Raw genomic sequence first — 14,698 nt, forward strand, 5'->3', positions numbered from 1 at the left:
CCGCTTTTGAGGTGGCCATGATCAACCTGTGAAAATCAGTACAACAAAGTTAAAGCCATGACATTTCCTGTTGCCACTAGGTGGCGCTGTCCGTATTTCCGACAATGGGCATATCAATCTGTTCAGGGCGGGTCTGACATCATGCCTGTAAAGTCTGGTACTGATCAGACTGGATTTCATTGAGTTATACTAATTTGTTTCTTCATGGCGTGACATCAAAGTTCGCCATGCTGCTGGGGTCACACCCTTTTGTGAAAAGTCACAGTTTTCACTGTAACCCAAGACCAACTCCTTAAGGCTTTCCTGGAGAAATTTGAGGCTGCAGATGTCACCCATCACTATACTGTACCCCAAAGTGTAAAACATGACATTTCCTGTTCCCACTAGGTGGCGCTGTCCTTGATGTGAAATATGGCAGTTGAAATATGTTCAGGGGTGGAGCCTTATCATATGTGTTCACTTTGGTCAAGGTCAGATAATCTATGACAAAATGAGAGGCAATAAGATTTTCATGGCGAGTCATCGAAATTCGCCATGGCGCCACGGCCTCACCGTATTGTGAAAACTCAAAAGCTCCGCAATTTAACATGGCCCAGGTGTGTAGTTGAAACTGACCAAAGATGAAGCTTATACAACCAAATCCCAAGGAGGAGTTCGTTAAAGTTCGAGGCATGGAAATGGCAAAATTAGAGCCAAAATGTCACCTTCTCTTCCAAATGGCGGACTTCCTGTTGGGTTTGCGTCAATGGGCCCAATGACTTTTTTGTTCGTCTTGGCATGATACACATGTGTGCCAAATTTCATACATGTAGCTCAAACGATGTGGTCGTAGGGCTGCATTTAACAAGGCATAGGTGGCGCTCTAGAGCCATTTCCCAGTGCTCATATGTAAAACCATTAAAATACAAAATTTTTCACCAGACCTGGCATGTGTGCAAAATTTCATGAGTTTTTGAGCATGTTTAGGCCCTCAAAAAGGCCCTTGTTTGGGGTGAATAATAATAATAATAATAATAATAATAATAATAATAATAATAATAATAATAATAATAATAATAATAATAATAATAATAAGAAACGGAGCAGATACAATAGGGCCTTCGCACAGTCAGTGCTCGGGCCCTAATAATAATAATAATAATAAACGGAGCAATTACAATAGGGCCTTCGCACTGTCAGTGCTCGGGCCCTAATAAACAGAGCAATTACAATAGGGCCTTCGCACTGTCAGTGCTCGGGCCCTAATTAAAGCTGCAAGCAGCGTTATGAGGGCCCTCGCACCCCCGGCACGTCGAGCCACTGCCAACACCTCAAACCGGCACGTCCGATGTGATGTCACATTGATGGATTTCATGCTTTTAATCACCAGCTAACATTTCATCTTATTCAACCAGGATTATAGTCATGCCACTAGGTGGCGCTCTAACCATTATTGACAAATAGCATAACAAACATTTCCAAGCTCGAGTCTCATCACACCTGCGACCTTTGGGAGAGATTGGACATTGTGTTTTTTAGTGACAGCAGATTACTGCTTTTTGCGAGTGATTGAAACTCTACGTGCCGCCATGACCACCCCGTTTCCCTGAACGGAAAAAGCTTCGCAATTTAACATCACAAAGGTCTTTAGATTCCACACACTGAAGAATGGTTCAAAATGATGAAATCCCTTGGAGGAGTTCGTCAAAGTATGAGGCCTGAAAAGGGGGGAAAATGTCATCAAAATTACACATTAATTTTAAAATGGCTGACTTCCTGTTCGATTTGGGATATTGCTCCAAGAGACTTTTTTGTACATCTTGATATCTTACACAAGCTTACCAAGTGTCAGACTCATAGATGAAACACAGAGCAGGGGCTGATGTTTTGAAATATTTTAGGGGGCGCTGTGGAGCCATTTTGCGCTATTCAAGGAAAATGGTTACATGACAACAAAGCCTTCAACCATTTGGAGGTGTGTGCCAAATTTCAAGCCTCTATAAACTTTCCAAGCCCCTCAAAAGCCACTTCATCTTTCATGATGAACTGCGTTGCCACCAGGGTGCACCGTTCAGTTTAAAGTCACAATTTTTGCACTAAAGCATCATCAAGGACTGATGGTGATATTCACCGCTTTTGAGGTGACCACGATGAACCTGTGAAAATCAGTACAACAAAATTAAAGCCATGACATTTCCTGTTGCCACTAGGTGGCGCTGTCCGTATTTCCGACAATGGGCACATCAATCTGTTCAGGGCGGGTCTGACATCATGCCTGTAAAGTCTGGTACTGATCAGACTGGATTTCATTGAGTTATACTAATTTGTTTCTTCATGGCGTGACATCAAAGTTCGCCATGCTGCTGGGGTCACACCCTTTCGCGAAAACTCACAGTTTTCACTGTAACCCAAGACCAACTCCTTAAGGGTTTTCTGGAGAAATTTGAGGCTGCAGATGTCACCCATCACTATACTGTACCCCAAAGTGTAAAACATAACATTTCCTGTTCCCACTAGGTGGCGCTGTCCTTGAGGTCAAATATGGCAGTTGAAATATGTTCAGGGGTGGAGCCTTATCATATGTGTTCACTTTGGTCAAGGTCAAAAAATGTATGACAAAATGAGAGGCAATAAGATTTTCATGGCGAGTCATCGAAATTCGCCATGGCGCCACGGCCTCATAGTATTGTGAAAACTCAAAAGCTCCGCAATTTAACATGGCACAAGGGTGTAGTTGACACTGACCAAATTTGAAGGTTATGAAATGAAACCCCAAGGAGGAGTTCGCAAAAGTTCGAGGCATGGAAATGGCAAAATTAGAGCCAAAATGTCACCTTCTCTTCCAAATGGCGGACTTCCTGTTGGGTTTGCGTCAATGGGCCCACAGACTTTTTTGTTCGTCTTGGCATGATACACATGTGTGCCAAATTTCATACATGTAGCTCAAACCATGTGGTCGTAGGGCTGCATTTAACAAGGCATAGGTGGCGCTCTAGAGCCATTTCCCAGTGCTCATATGTAAAACCATTAAAATACAAAATTTTTCACCAGACCTGGCATGTGTGCAAAATTTCATGAGTTTTTGAGCATGTTTAGGCCCTCAAAAAGGCCCTTGTTTGGGGTGAATAATAATAATAATAATAATAATAATAATAATTAAAGCTGCAAGCAGCGTTATGAGGGCCCTCGCACCCCCGACGCGTCGAGCCACGCCCAACACCTACAACCAGCACGTCCGATCTGATGTCACATTGATGGAATTCATGCATTTAACCACCAGCTAACATTTCAACTCATTCATTCATGATTAGCTAGTCGTTCCACTAGGTGGCACTCTAACCATTATGTACAAATGGCATAACAAACACTTCTGAACTCGAGTCTCATTATGCCTGCGACCTTTGGGTGAGATTGGACATTGTGTTTTTGAGTAACAGCAGATTACTGCGTTTTGGCGAGTGATTGAGAGCCTACGTGCCGCCATAACCACCCCGTTTCCCTGAACGTAAAAAGCTTCGCAATTTAACAACACAAAGGTCTTTGGATTCCACACACTGAAGAATAGTGCAATCTGATGAAATCCCTTGGAGGAGTTCGTCAAAGAACGATGCCTTAAAAGAGGGGAAAATGTTGCCAAAATTGCACATTAATTTTAAAATGGCTGACTTCCTGTTGGATTTGGGATATTGCTCCAAGAGACTTTTTTGTACATCTTGATATCTCCTATAAGCTTACCAGGTTTCAGACTCATACATAAAACACAGAGCAGGGGCTGTGATTTTGAAATTTTGTAGGGGGCGCTGTGGAGCCATTTTGGGATATTCAATGAAAATGATCACATAACAACAAAGCCTTAACCACATTGGAGGTGTGCGCCAAATTTCAAGCCTCTATAAACTTGCCAAGACCCTCAAAAGCCACTTCATCTTTCATGGTGAACAGCGTTGCCACCAGGGTGCGCCGTTCAGTTTAAAGTCACAATTTTTGCACTGAAGCATCACGAGGGACTGATGGTGATATTCACCGCTTTTGAGGTGGCCACGATGAACCTGTGAAAATCAGTACAACAAAATTAAAGCCATGACATTTCCTGTTGCCACTAGGTGGCGCTGTCCGTATTTCCGACAATGGGCACATCAATCTGTTCAGGGCACGTCTGACATCATGCCTGTAAAGTCTGGTACTGATCAGACTGGATTTCATTGAGTTATACTAATTTCTTTCTTCATGGCGTGACATCAAAGTTCGCCATGCTGCTGGGGTCACACCCTTTCGCGAAAACTCACAGTTTTCACTGTAACCCAAGACCAACTCCTTAAGGCTTTCCTGGAGAAATTTGAGGCTGCAGATGTCACCCATCACTATACTGTACCCCAAAGTGTAAAACATGACATTTCCTGTTCCCACTAGGTGGCGCTGTCCTTGATGTCAAATATGGCAGTTGAAATATGTTCAGGGGTGGAGCCTTATCATATGTGTGCTCTTTGGTCCAGATCGGAACATGTATGACAGAATGAGAGGCAATAAGATTTTCATGGCGAGTCATCGAAATTCGCCATGGCGCCACGGCCTCATAGTATTGTGAAAACTCAAAAGCTCCGCAATTTAACATGGCACAAGGGTGTAGTTGACACTGTCCAAATTTGAAGCTTATAGGAACAAATGCCAAGGAGGAGTTCGTTAAAGTTCGAGGCATGGAAATGGCAAAATTAGAGACAAAATGTCACCTTCTCTTCCAAATGGCGGACTTCCTGTTGGGTTTGCGTCAATGGGCCCACTGACTTTTTTGTTCGTCTTGGCATGATACACATGTGTGCCAAATTTCATACATGTAGCTCAAACGATGTGGTCGTAGGGCTGCATTTAACAAGGCATAGGTGGCGCCGTAGAGCCATTTCCCAGTGCTCATATGTAAAACCATTAAAATACAAAATTTTTCACCAGACCTGGCATGTGTGCAAAATTTCATGAGTTTTTGAGCATGTTTAGGCCCTCAAAAAGGCCCTTGTTTGGGGTGAATAATAATAATAATAATAATAATAAGAAACGGAGCAGATACAATAGGGCCTTCGCACTCTCAGTGCTCGGGCCCTAATTAAAGCTGCAAGCAGCGTTATGAGGGCCCTCGCACCCCCGGCACGTCGAGCCACTGCCAACACCTCAAACCGGCATGTACGATGTGATGTCACATTGATGGATTTCATGCTTTTAATCACCAGCTAACATTTCATCTTATTCAACCAGGATTATAGTCATGCCACTAGGTGGCGCTCTAACCATTATTGACAAATAGCATAACAAACATTTCCAAGCTCGAGTCTCATCACACCTGCGACCTTTGGGAGAGATTGGACATTGTGTTTTTTAGTGACAGCAGATTACTGCTTTTTGCGAGTGATTGAAACTCTACGTGCCGCCATGACCACCCCGTTTCCCTGAACGGAAAAAGCTTTGCAATTTAACATCACAAAGGTCTTTAGATTCTACACACTGAAGAATGCTTCAATATGATGAAATCCCTTGGAGGAGTTCGTCAAAGTATGAGGCCTGAAAAGGGGGGAAAATGTCATCAAAATTACACATTAATTTTAAAATGGCTGACTTCCTGTTGGATTTGGGATATTGCTCCAAGAGACTTTTTTGTACATCTTGATATCTTACACAAGCTTACCAAGTGTCAGACTCATAGATGAAACACAGAGCAGGGGCTGATGTTTTGAAATATTGTAGGGGGCGCTGTGGAGCCATTTCGCGCTATTCAAGGAAAATGGTTACATAACAACAAGGCCTTCATCCATCTGGAGGTGTGTGCCAAATTTCAAGCCTCTATAAACTTTCCAAGCCCCTCAAAAGCCACTTCATCTTTCATGATGAACCGCGTTGCCACCAGGGTGCGCCATTCAGTTTAAAGTCACAATTTTTGCACTGAAGCATCACGAGGGACTGATGGTGATATTCACCGCTTTTGAGGTGGCCACGATCAACCTGTGAAAATCAGTACAACAAAGTTAAAGCCATGACATTTCCTGTTGCCACTAGGTGGCGCTGTCCGTATTCCCGACAATGGGCACATCAATCTGTTCAGGGCGGGTCTGACATCATGCCTGTAAAGTCTGGTACTGATCAGACTGGATTTCATTGAGTTATACTAATTTGTTTCTTCATGGCGTGACATCAAAGTTCGCCATGCTGCTGGGGTCACACCCTTTCGCGAAAACTCACAGTTTTCACTGTAACCCAAGACCAACTCCTTAAGGCTTTTCTGGAGAAATTTGAGGCTGCAGATGTCACCCATCACTATACTGTACCCCAAAGTGTAAAACATGACATTTCCTGTTCCCACTAGGTGGCGCTGTCCTTCATGTCAAATATGGCAGTTGAAATATGTTCAGGGGTGGAGCCTTATCATATGTGTTCACTTTGGTCAAGGTCAGAAAATGTATGACAAAATGAGAGGCAATAAGATTTTGATGGCGAGTCATCGAAATTCGCCATGGCGCCACGGCCTCATAGTATTGTGAAAACTCAAAAGCTCCGCAATTTAACATGGCACAAGGGTGTAGTTGACACTGTCCAAATTTGAAGTTTATAGGACCAAATCCCAAGGAGGAGTTCGTTAAAGTACAAGGCATGGAAACGGTAAAATCAGAGCCAAAATGTCACCTTCAATCCAAAATGGCGGACTTCCTGTTGGGTTTGCGTCAATGGGCCCACTGACTTTTTTGTTCGTCTTGGCATGATACACATGTGTGCCAAATTTCATACATGTAGCCCAAACGATGTGGTCGTAGGGCTGCATTTAACAAGGCATAGGTGGCGCTCTAGAGCCATTTCCCAGTGCTCATATGTAAAACCATTAAAATACAAAATTTTTCACCAGACCTGGCATGTGTGCAAAATTTCATGAGTTTTTGAGCATGTTTAGGCCCTCAAAAAGGCCCTTGTTTGGGGTGAATAATAATAATAATAATAATAATAATAATAATAAGAAACGGAGCAGATACAATAGGGCCTTCGCACTCTCGGTGCTCGGGCCCTAATTAAAGCTGCAAGCAGCGTTATGAGGGCCCTCGCACCCCCGGCGCGTCGAGCCACGCCCAACACCTAAAACCAGCACGTCCGATCGATGTCACATTGATGGAATTCATGCATTTAACCACCAGCTAACATTTCAACTCATTCATTCATGATTAGCTAGTCGTTCCACTAGGTGGCACTCTAACCATTATGTACAAATGGCATAACAAACATTTCCGAACTCGAGTCTCATTATGCCTGCGACCTTTGGGCGAGATTGGACATTGTGTTTTTGAGTAACAGCAGATTACTGCGTTTTGGCGAGTGATTGAGAGTCTACGTGCCGCCATAACCACCCCGTTTCCCTGAACGTAAAAAGCTTCGCAATTTAACAACACAAAGGTCTTTGGATTCCACACACTGAAGAATAGTGCAATATGATGAAATCCCTTGGAGGAGTTCGTCAAAGAACGATGCCTGAAAAGAGGGGAAAATGTTGCCAAAATTGCACATTAATTTTAAAATGGCTGACTTCCTGTTGGATTTGGGATATTGCTCCAAGAGACTTTTTTGTACATCTTGATATCTCCTATAAGCTTACCAGGTTTCAGACTCATACATAAAACACAGAGCAGGGGCTGTGATTTTGAAATTTTGTAGGGGGCGCTGTGGAGCCATTTTGGGATATTCAATGAAAATGATCACATAACAACAAAGCCTTAACCACATTGGAGGTGTGCGCCAAATTTCAAGACTTTTTAAACTTTCCAAGCCCCTCAAAAGCCACTTCATCTTTCATGGTGAACTGCGTTGCCACCAGGGTGCGGCGTTCAGTTTAAAGTCACAATTTTTGCACTGAAGCATCACGAGGGACTGATGGTGATATTCACCGCTTTTGAGGTGGCCACGATGAACCTGTGAAAATCAGTACAACAAAATTAAAGCCATGACATTTCCTGTTGCCACTAGGTGGCGCTGTCCGTATTCCCGACAATGGGCACATCAATCTGTTCAGGGCGGGTCTGACTTCATGCCTGTAAAGTTTGGTACTGATCAGACTGGATTTCATGGAGTTATACTAATTTGTTTCTTCATGGCGTGACATCAAAGTTCGCCATGCTGCTGGGGTCACACCCTTTTGCGAAAAGTCACAGTTTTCACTGTAACCCAAGACCAACTCCTTAAGGGTTTTCTGGAGAAATTTGAGGCTGCAGATGTCACCCATCACTATACTGTACCCCAAAGTGTAAAACATGACATTTCCTGTTCCCACTAGGTGGCGCTGTCCTTCATGTCAAATATGGCAGTTGAAATATGTTTAGGGGTGGAGCCTTATCATATGTGTTCACTTTGGTCAAGGTCAGAAAATGTATGACAAAATGAGAGGCAATAAGATTTTCATGGCGAGTCATCGAAATTCGCCATGGCGCCACGGCCTCATAGTATTGTGAAAACTCAAAAGCTCCGCAATTTAACATGGCACAAGGGTGTAGTTGACACTGTCCAAATTTGAAGGTTATGAAATGAAACCCCAAGGAGGAGTTCGCAAAAGTTCGAGGCATGGAAATGGCAAAATTAGAGCCAAAATGTCACCTTCTCTTCCAAATGGCGGACTTCCTGTTGGGTTTGCGTCAATGGGCCCACAGACTTTTTTGTTCGTCTTGGCATGATACACATGTGTGCCAAATTTCATACATGTAGCTGAAACGATGTGGTCGTAGGGCTGCATTTAACAAGGCATAGGTGGCGCTCTAGAGCCATTTCCCAGTGCTCATATGTAAAACCATTAAAATACAAAATTTTTCACCAGACCTGGCATGTGTGCAAAATTTCATGAGTTTTTGAGCATGTTTAGGCCCTCAAAAAGGCCCTTGTTTCGCCTGAATAATAATAATAATAATAATAATAATAATAATAATAATAATAATAATAATAATAAGAAACGGAGCAGATACAATAGGGCCTTCGCACTCTCGGTGCTCGGGCCCTAATAATAAGAAACGGAGCAGATACAATAGGGCCTTCGCACTCTCGGTGCTCGGGCCCTAATTAAAGCTGCAAGCAGCGTTATGAGGGCCCTCGCACCCCCGGCACGTCGAGCCACGCCCAACACCTAAAACCAGCACCTCCGATCTGATGTCACATTGATGGAATTCATGCATTTAACCACCAGCTAACATTTCAACTCATTCATTCATGATTAGTTAGTCATTCCACTAGGTGGCGCTCTAACCATTATGTACAAATGGCATAACAAACATTTCCGAGCTCGAGTCTCATCACGCCTGCGACCTTTGGGAGAGATTGGATATTGTGTTTTTGAGTGACAGCAGATTACTGCTTTTTGGCGAGTGATTCAAACTCTAAGTGCCGCCATAACCACCCCGTTTCCCTGAATGTAAAAAGCTTCGCAATTTAACATCACAAAGGTCTTTAGATTCCACACACTGGAGAATGGTTCAATATGATGAAATCCCTTGGAGGAGTTCGTCAAAGTATGAAGCCTGAAAAGAGGAGAAAATGTCGCCAAAATTGCACATTAATTTTAAAATGGCTGACTTCCTGTTGGATTTGGGATATTGCTCCAAGAGACTTTTTTGTACATCTTGATATCTCCTATAAGCCTACCAGGTTTCAGATTCATACATAAAACACAGAGCTGGGGCTGTGGTTTTGAAATTTTGTAGGGGGCGCTGTGGAGCCATTTTGGGATATTCAATGAAAATGATCACATGACAACAAAGCCTTCGTCACATTGGAGGTGTGTGCCAAATTTCAAGCCTCTATAAACTTGCCAAGACCCTCAAAAGCCACTTCATCTTTCATCGTGAACAGCGTTGCCACCAGGGTGCGCCGTTCAGTTTAAAGTCACAATTTTTGCACTGAAGCATCACGAGGGACTGATGGTGATATTCACCGCTTTTGAGGTGGCCACGATGAACCTGTGAAAATCAGTACAACAAAATGAAAGCCATGACATTTCCTGTTGCCACTAGGTGGCGCTGTCCGTATTTCCGACAATGGGCACATCAATCTGTTCAGGGCGCGTCTGACATCATGCCTGTAAAGTCTGGTACTGATCAGACTGGATTTCATTGAGTTATACTAATTTGTTTCTTCATGGCGTGACATCAAAGTTCGCCATGCTGCTGGGGTCACACCCTTTCGCGAAAACTCACAGTTTTCACTGTAACCCAAGACCAACTCCTTAAGGCTTTCCTGGAGAAATTTGAGGCTGCAGATGTTACCCATCACTATACTGTACCCCAAAGTGTAAAACATGACATTTCCTGTTCCCACTAGGTGGCGCTGTCCTTCATGTCAAATATGGCAGTTGAAATATGTTCAGGGGTGGAGCCTTATCATATGTGTTCACTTTGGTCAAGGTCAGAAAATGTATGACAAAATGAGAGGCAATAAGATTTTCATGGCGAGTCATCGAAATTCGCCATGGCGCCACGGCCTCATAGTATTGTGAAAACTCAAAAGCTCCGCAATTTAACATGGCACAAGGGTGTAGTTGACACTGTCCAAATTTGAAGGTTATGAAATGAAACCCCAAGGAGGAGTTCGCAAAAGTTCGAGGCATGGAAATGGCAAAATTAGAGCCAAAATGTCACCTTCTCTTCCAAATGGCGGACTTCCTGTTGGGTTTGCGTCAATGGGCCCACTGACTTTTTTGTTCGTCTTGGCATGATACACATGTGTGCCAAATTTCATACATGTAGCTCAAACGATGTGGTCGTAGGGCTGCATTTAACAAGGCATAGGTGGCGCTGTAGAGCCATTTCCCAGTGCTCATATGTAAAACCATTAAAATACAAAATTTTTCACCAGACCTGGCATGTGTGCAAAATTTCATGAGTTTTTGAGCATGTTTAGGCCCTCAAAAAGGCCCTTGTTTGGGGTGAATAATAATAATAATAATAATAATAATAATTAAAGCTGCAAGCAGCGTTATGAGGGCCCTCGCACCCCGGCGTGTCGAGCCACGCCCAACACCTAAAACCAGCACGTCCAATGTGATGTCACATTGATGGAATTCATGCATTTAACCACCAGCTAACATTTCATCTCATTGAACCATGATTATAGTCGTCCCAATAGGTGGCGCTCTAACTATTACCGACAAATGGAATACCAAACATTTCCGAGCTCCAGTCTCATCACACCTGAGACGTTTGGGAGAGATTGGACATTGTGTTTTTGAGTGACAGCAGATTACTGCTTTGTGGCGAGTTATTCAAACTCTAAGTGCCGCCATAACCACCCCGTTTCGCTGAACGTAAAAAGCTTCGCAATTTAACATCACAAAGGTCTTTAGATTCCACACACTGGAGATTGGTCCAATATGATGAAATCCCTTGGAGGAGTTCGTCAAAGTACGGTGCCTGAAAAGATGGGAAAATGTTGCCAAAATTACACATTAATTTTAAAATGGCTGACTTCCTGTTGGATTTGGGATATTGCTCCAAGAGACTTTTTTGTACATCTTGATATCTCCTATAAGCTTACCAGGTTTCAGACTCATACATAAAACACAGAGCAGGGGCTGTGGTTTTGAATGTTTGTAGGGGGCGCTGTGGAGCCATTTTGCGCTATTCAATGAAAATGATCACATGCCAACAAAGCCTTCATCCATTTGGAGGTGTGTGCCAAATTTCAAGCCTCTATAAACTTGCCAAGACCCTCAAAAGCCACTTCATCTTTCATGGTGAACCGCGTTGCCACCAGGGTGCGCCGTTCAGTTTAAAGTCACAATTTTTGCACTGAAGCATCACGAGGGACTGATGTTGATATTCACCGCTTTTGAGGTGGCCACGATGAACCTGTGAAAATCAGTACAACAAAATTAAAGCCATGACATTTCCTGTTGCCAGTAGGTGGCGCTGTGCGTATTTCCGACAATGGGCACATCAATCTGTTCAGGGCGGGTCTGACATCATGCCTGTAAAGTCTGGTACTGATCAGACTGGATTTCATTGAGTTATACTAATTTGTTTCTTCATGGCGTGACATCAAAGTTTGCCATGCTGCTGGGGTCACACCCTTTTGCGAAAAGTCACAGTTTTCACTGTAACCCAAGACCAACTCCTTACGCCTTTCCTGGAGAAATTTGAGGCTGCAGATGTCACCCATCACAATACTGTACCCCAAAGTGTAAAACATGACATTTCCTGTTCCCACTAGGTGGCGCTGTCCCTGGTGTCAAATATGGCAGTTGAAATATGTTCAGGGGTGGAGCCTTATCATATGTGTTCACTTTGGTCAAGGTCAGAAAATGTATGACAAAATGAGAGGCAATAAGATTTTCATGGCGAGTCATCGAAATTCGCCATGGCGCCACGGCCTCATAGTATTGTGAAAACTCAAAAGCTCCGCAATTTAACATGGCACAAGGGTGTAGTTGACACTGTCCAAATTTGAAGGTTATGAAATGAAACCCCAAGGAGGAGTTCGCAAAAGTTCGAGGCATGGAAATGGCAAAATTAGAGCCAAAATGTCACCTTCTCTTCCAAATGGCGGACTTCCTGTTGGGTTTGCGTCAATGGGCCCACAGACTTTTTTGTTCGTCTTGGCATGATACACATGTGTGCCAAATTTCATACATGTAGCTCAAACCATGTGGTCGTAGGGCTGCATTTAACAAGGCATAGGTGGCGCTGTAGAGCCATTTCCCAGTGCTCATATGTAAAACCATTAAAATACAAAATTTTTCACCAGACCTGGCATGTGTGCAAAATTTCATGAGTTTTTGAGCATGTTTAGGCCCTCAAAAAGGCCCTTGTTTGGGGTGAATAATAATAATAATAATAATAATAATAATAATAATTAAAGCTGCAAGCAGCGTTATGAGGGCCCTCGCACCCCCGGCGCGTCGAGCCACGCCCAACACCTAAAACCAGCACGTCCGATCGATGTCACATTGATGGAATTCATGCATTTAACCACCAGCTAACATTTCAACTCATTCATTCATGATTAGCTAGTCGTTCCACTAGGTGGCACTCTAACCATTATGTACAAATGGCATAACAAACATTTCCGAACTCGAGTCTCATTATGCCTGCGACCTTTGGGCGAGATTGGACATTGTGTTTTTGAGTAACAGCAGATTACTGCGTTTTGGCGAGTGATTGAGAGTCTACGTGCCGCCATAACCACCCCGTTTCCCTGAACGTAAAAAGCTTCGCAATTTAACAACACAAAGGTCTTTGGATTCCACACACTGAAGAATAGTGCAATATGATGAAATCCCTTGGAGGAGTTCGTCAAAGAACGATGCCTGAAAAGAGGGGAAAATGTTGCCAAAATTGCACATTAATTTTAAAATGGCTGACTTCCTGTTGGATTTGGGATATTGCTCCAAGAGACTTTTTTGTACATCTTGATGTCTTACACAAGCTTACCAAGTGTCAGACTCATAGATGAAACACAGAGCAGGGGCTGATGTTTTGAAATATTGTAGGGGGCGCTGTGGAGCCATTTTGCGCTATTCAAGGAAAATGGTTACATGACAACAATGCCTTCATCCATTTGGAGGTGTGTGCCAAATTTCAAGCCTCTATAAACTTTCCAAGCCCCTCAAAAGCCACTTCATCTTTCATGATGAACCGCGTTGCCACCAGGGTGCGCCGTTCAGTTTAAAGTCACAATTTTTGCACTGAAGCATCACGAGGGACTGATGGTGATATTCACCGCTTTTGAGGTGGCCACGATCAACCTGTGAAAATCAGTACAACAAAGTTAAAGCCATGACATTTCCTGTTGCCACTAGGTGGCGCTGTCCGTATTTCCGACAATGGGCACATCAATCTGTTCAGGGCGGGTCTGACATCATGCCTGTAAAGTCTGGTACTGATCAGACTGGATTTCATTGAGTTATACTAATTTGTTTCTTCATGGCGTGACATCAAAGTTCGTCATGCTGCTGGGGTCACACCCTTGCGTGAAAAGTCACAGTTTTCACTGTAACCCAAGACCAACTCCTTAAGGCTTTCCTGGAGAAATTTGAGGCTGCAGATGTCACCCATCACTATACTGTACCCCAAAGTGTAAAACATGACATTTCCTGTTCCCACTAGGTGGCACTGTCCCTGGTGTCAAATATGGCAGTTGAAATATGTTCAGGGGTGGAGCCTTATCATATGTGTTCACTTTGGTCAAGGTCAGAAAATGTATGACAAAATGAGAGGCAATAAGATTTTCATGGCGAGTCATCGAAATTCGCCATGGCGCCACGGCCTCATAGTATTGTGAAAACTCAAAAGCTCCGCAATTTAACATGGCACAAGGGTGTAGTTGACACTGTCCAAATTTGAAGGTTATGAAATGAAACCCCAAGGAGGAGTTCGCAAAAGTTCGAGGCATGGAAATGGCAAAATTAGAGCCAAAATGTCACCTTCTCTTCCAAATGGCGGACTTCCTGTTGGGTTTGCGTCAATGGGCCCACAGACTTTTTTGTTCGTCTTGGCATGATACACATGTGTGCCAAATTTCATACATGTAGCTCAAACGATGTGGTCGTAGGGCTGCATTTAACAAGGCATAGGTGGCGCTGTAGAGCCATTTCCCAGTGCTCATATGTAAAACCATTAAAATACAAAATTTTTCACCAGACCTGGCATGTGTGCAAAATTTCATGAGTTTTTGAGCATGTTTAGGCCCTCAAAAAGGCCCTTGTTTGGGGTGAATAATAATA

The 14,698-nt window shown here is 43.4% G+C and overlaps 1 protein-coding gene across 1 annotated transcript in view; it reads left to right on the forward strand.

Moving 5' to 3' along the window:
* The window catches only part of h6pd (hexose-6-phosphate dehydrogenase (glucose 1-dehydrogenase)), a 70,449-nt gene that overhangs the window by 23,731 nt on the left and 32,020 nt on the right, over nucleotides 1–14,698 (forward strand). The gene's annotated exons all lie outside the window — the stretch shown is intronic.

The sequence above is a fragment of the Astatotilapia calliptera genome, chromosome 5 (assembly GCF_964374335.1).
Source record: "Astatotilapia calliptera chromosome 5, fAstCal68.1, whole genome shotgun sequence".
In the NCBI taxonomy this organism is placed as follows: domain Eukaryota; kingdom Metazoa; phylum Chordata; class Actinopteri; order Cichliformes; family Cichlidae; genus Astatotilapia; species Astatotilapia calliptera.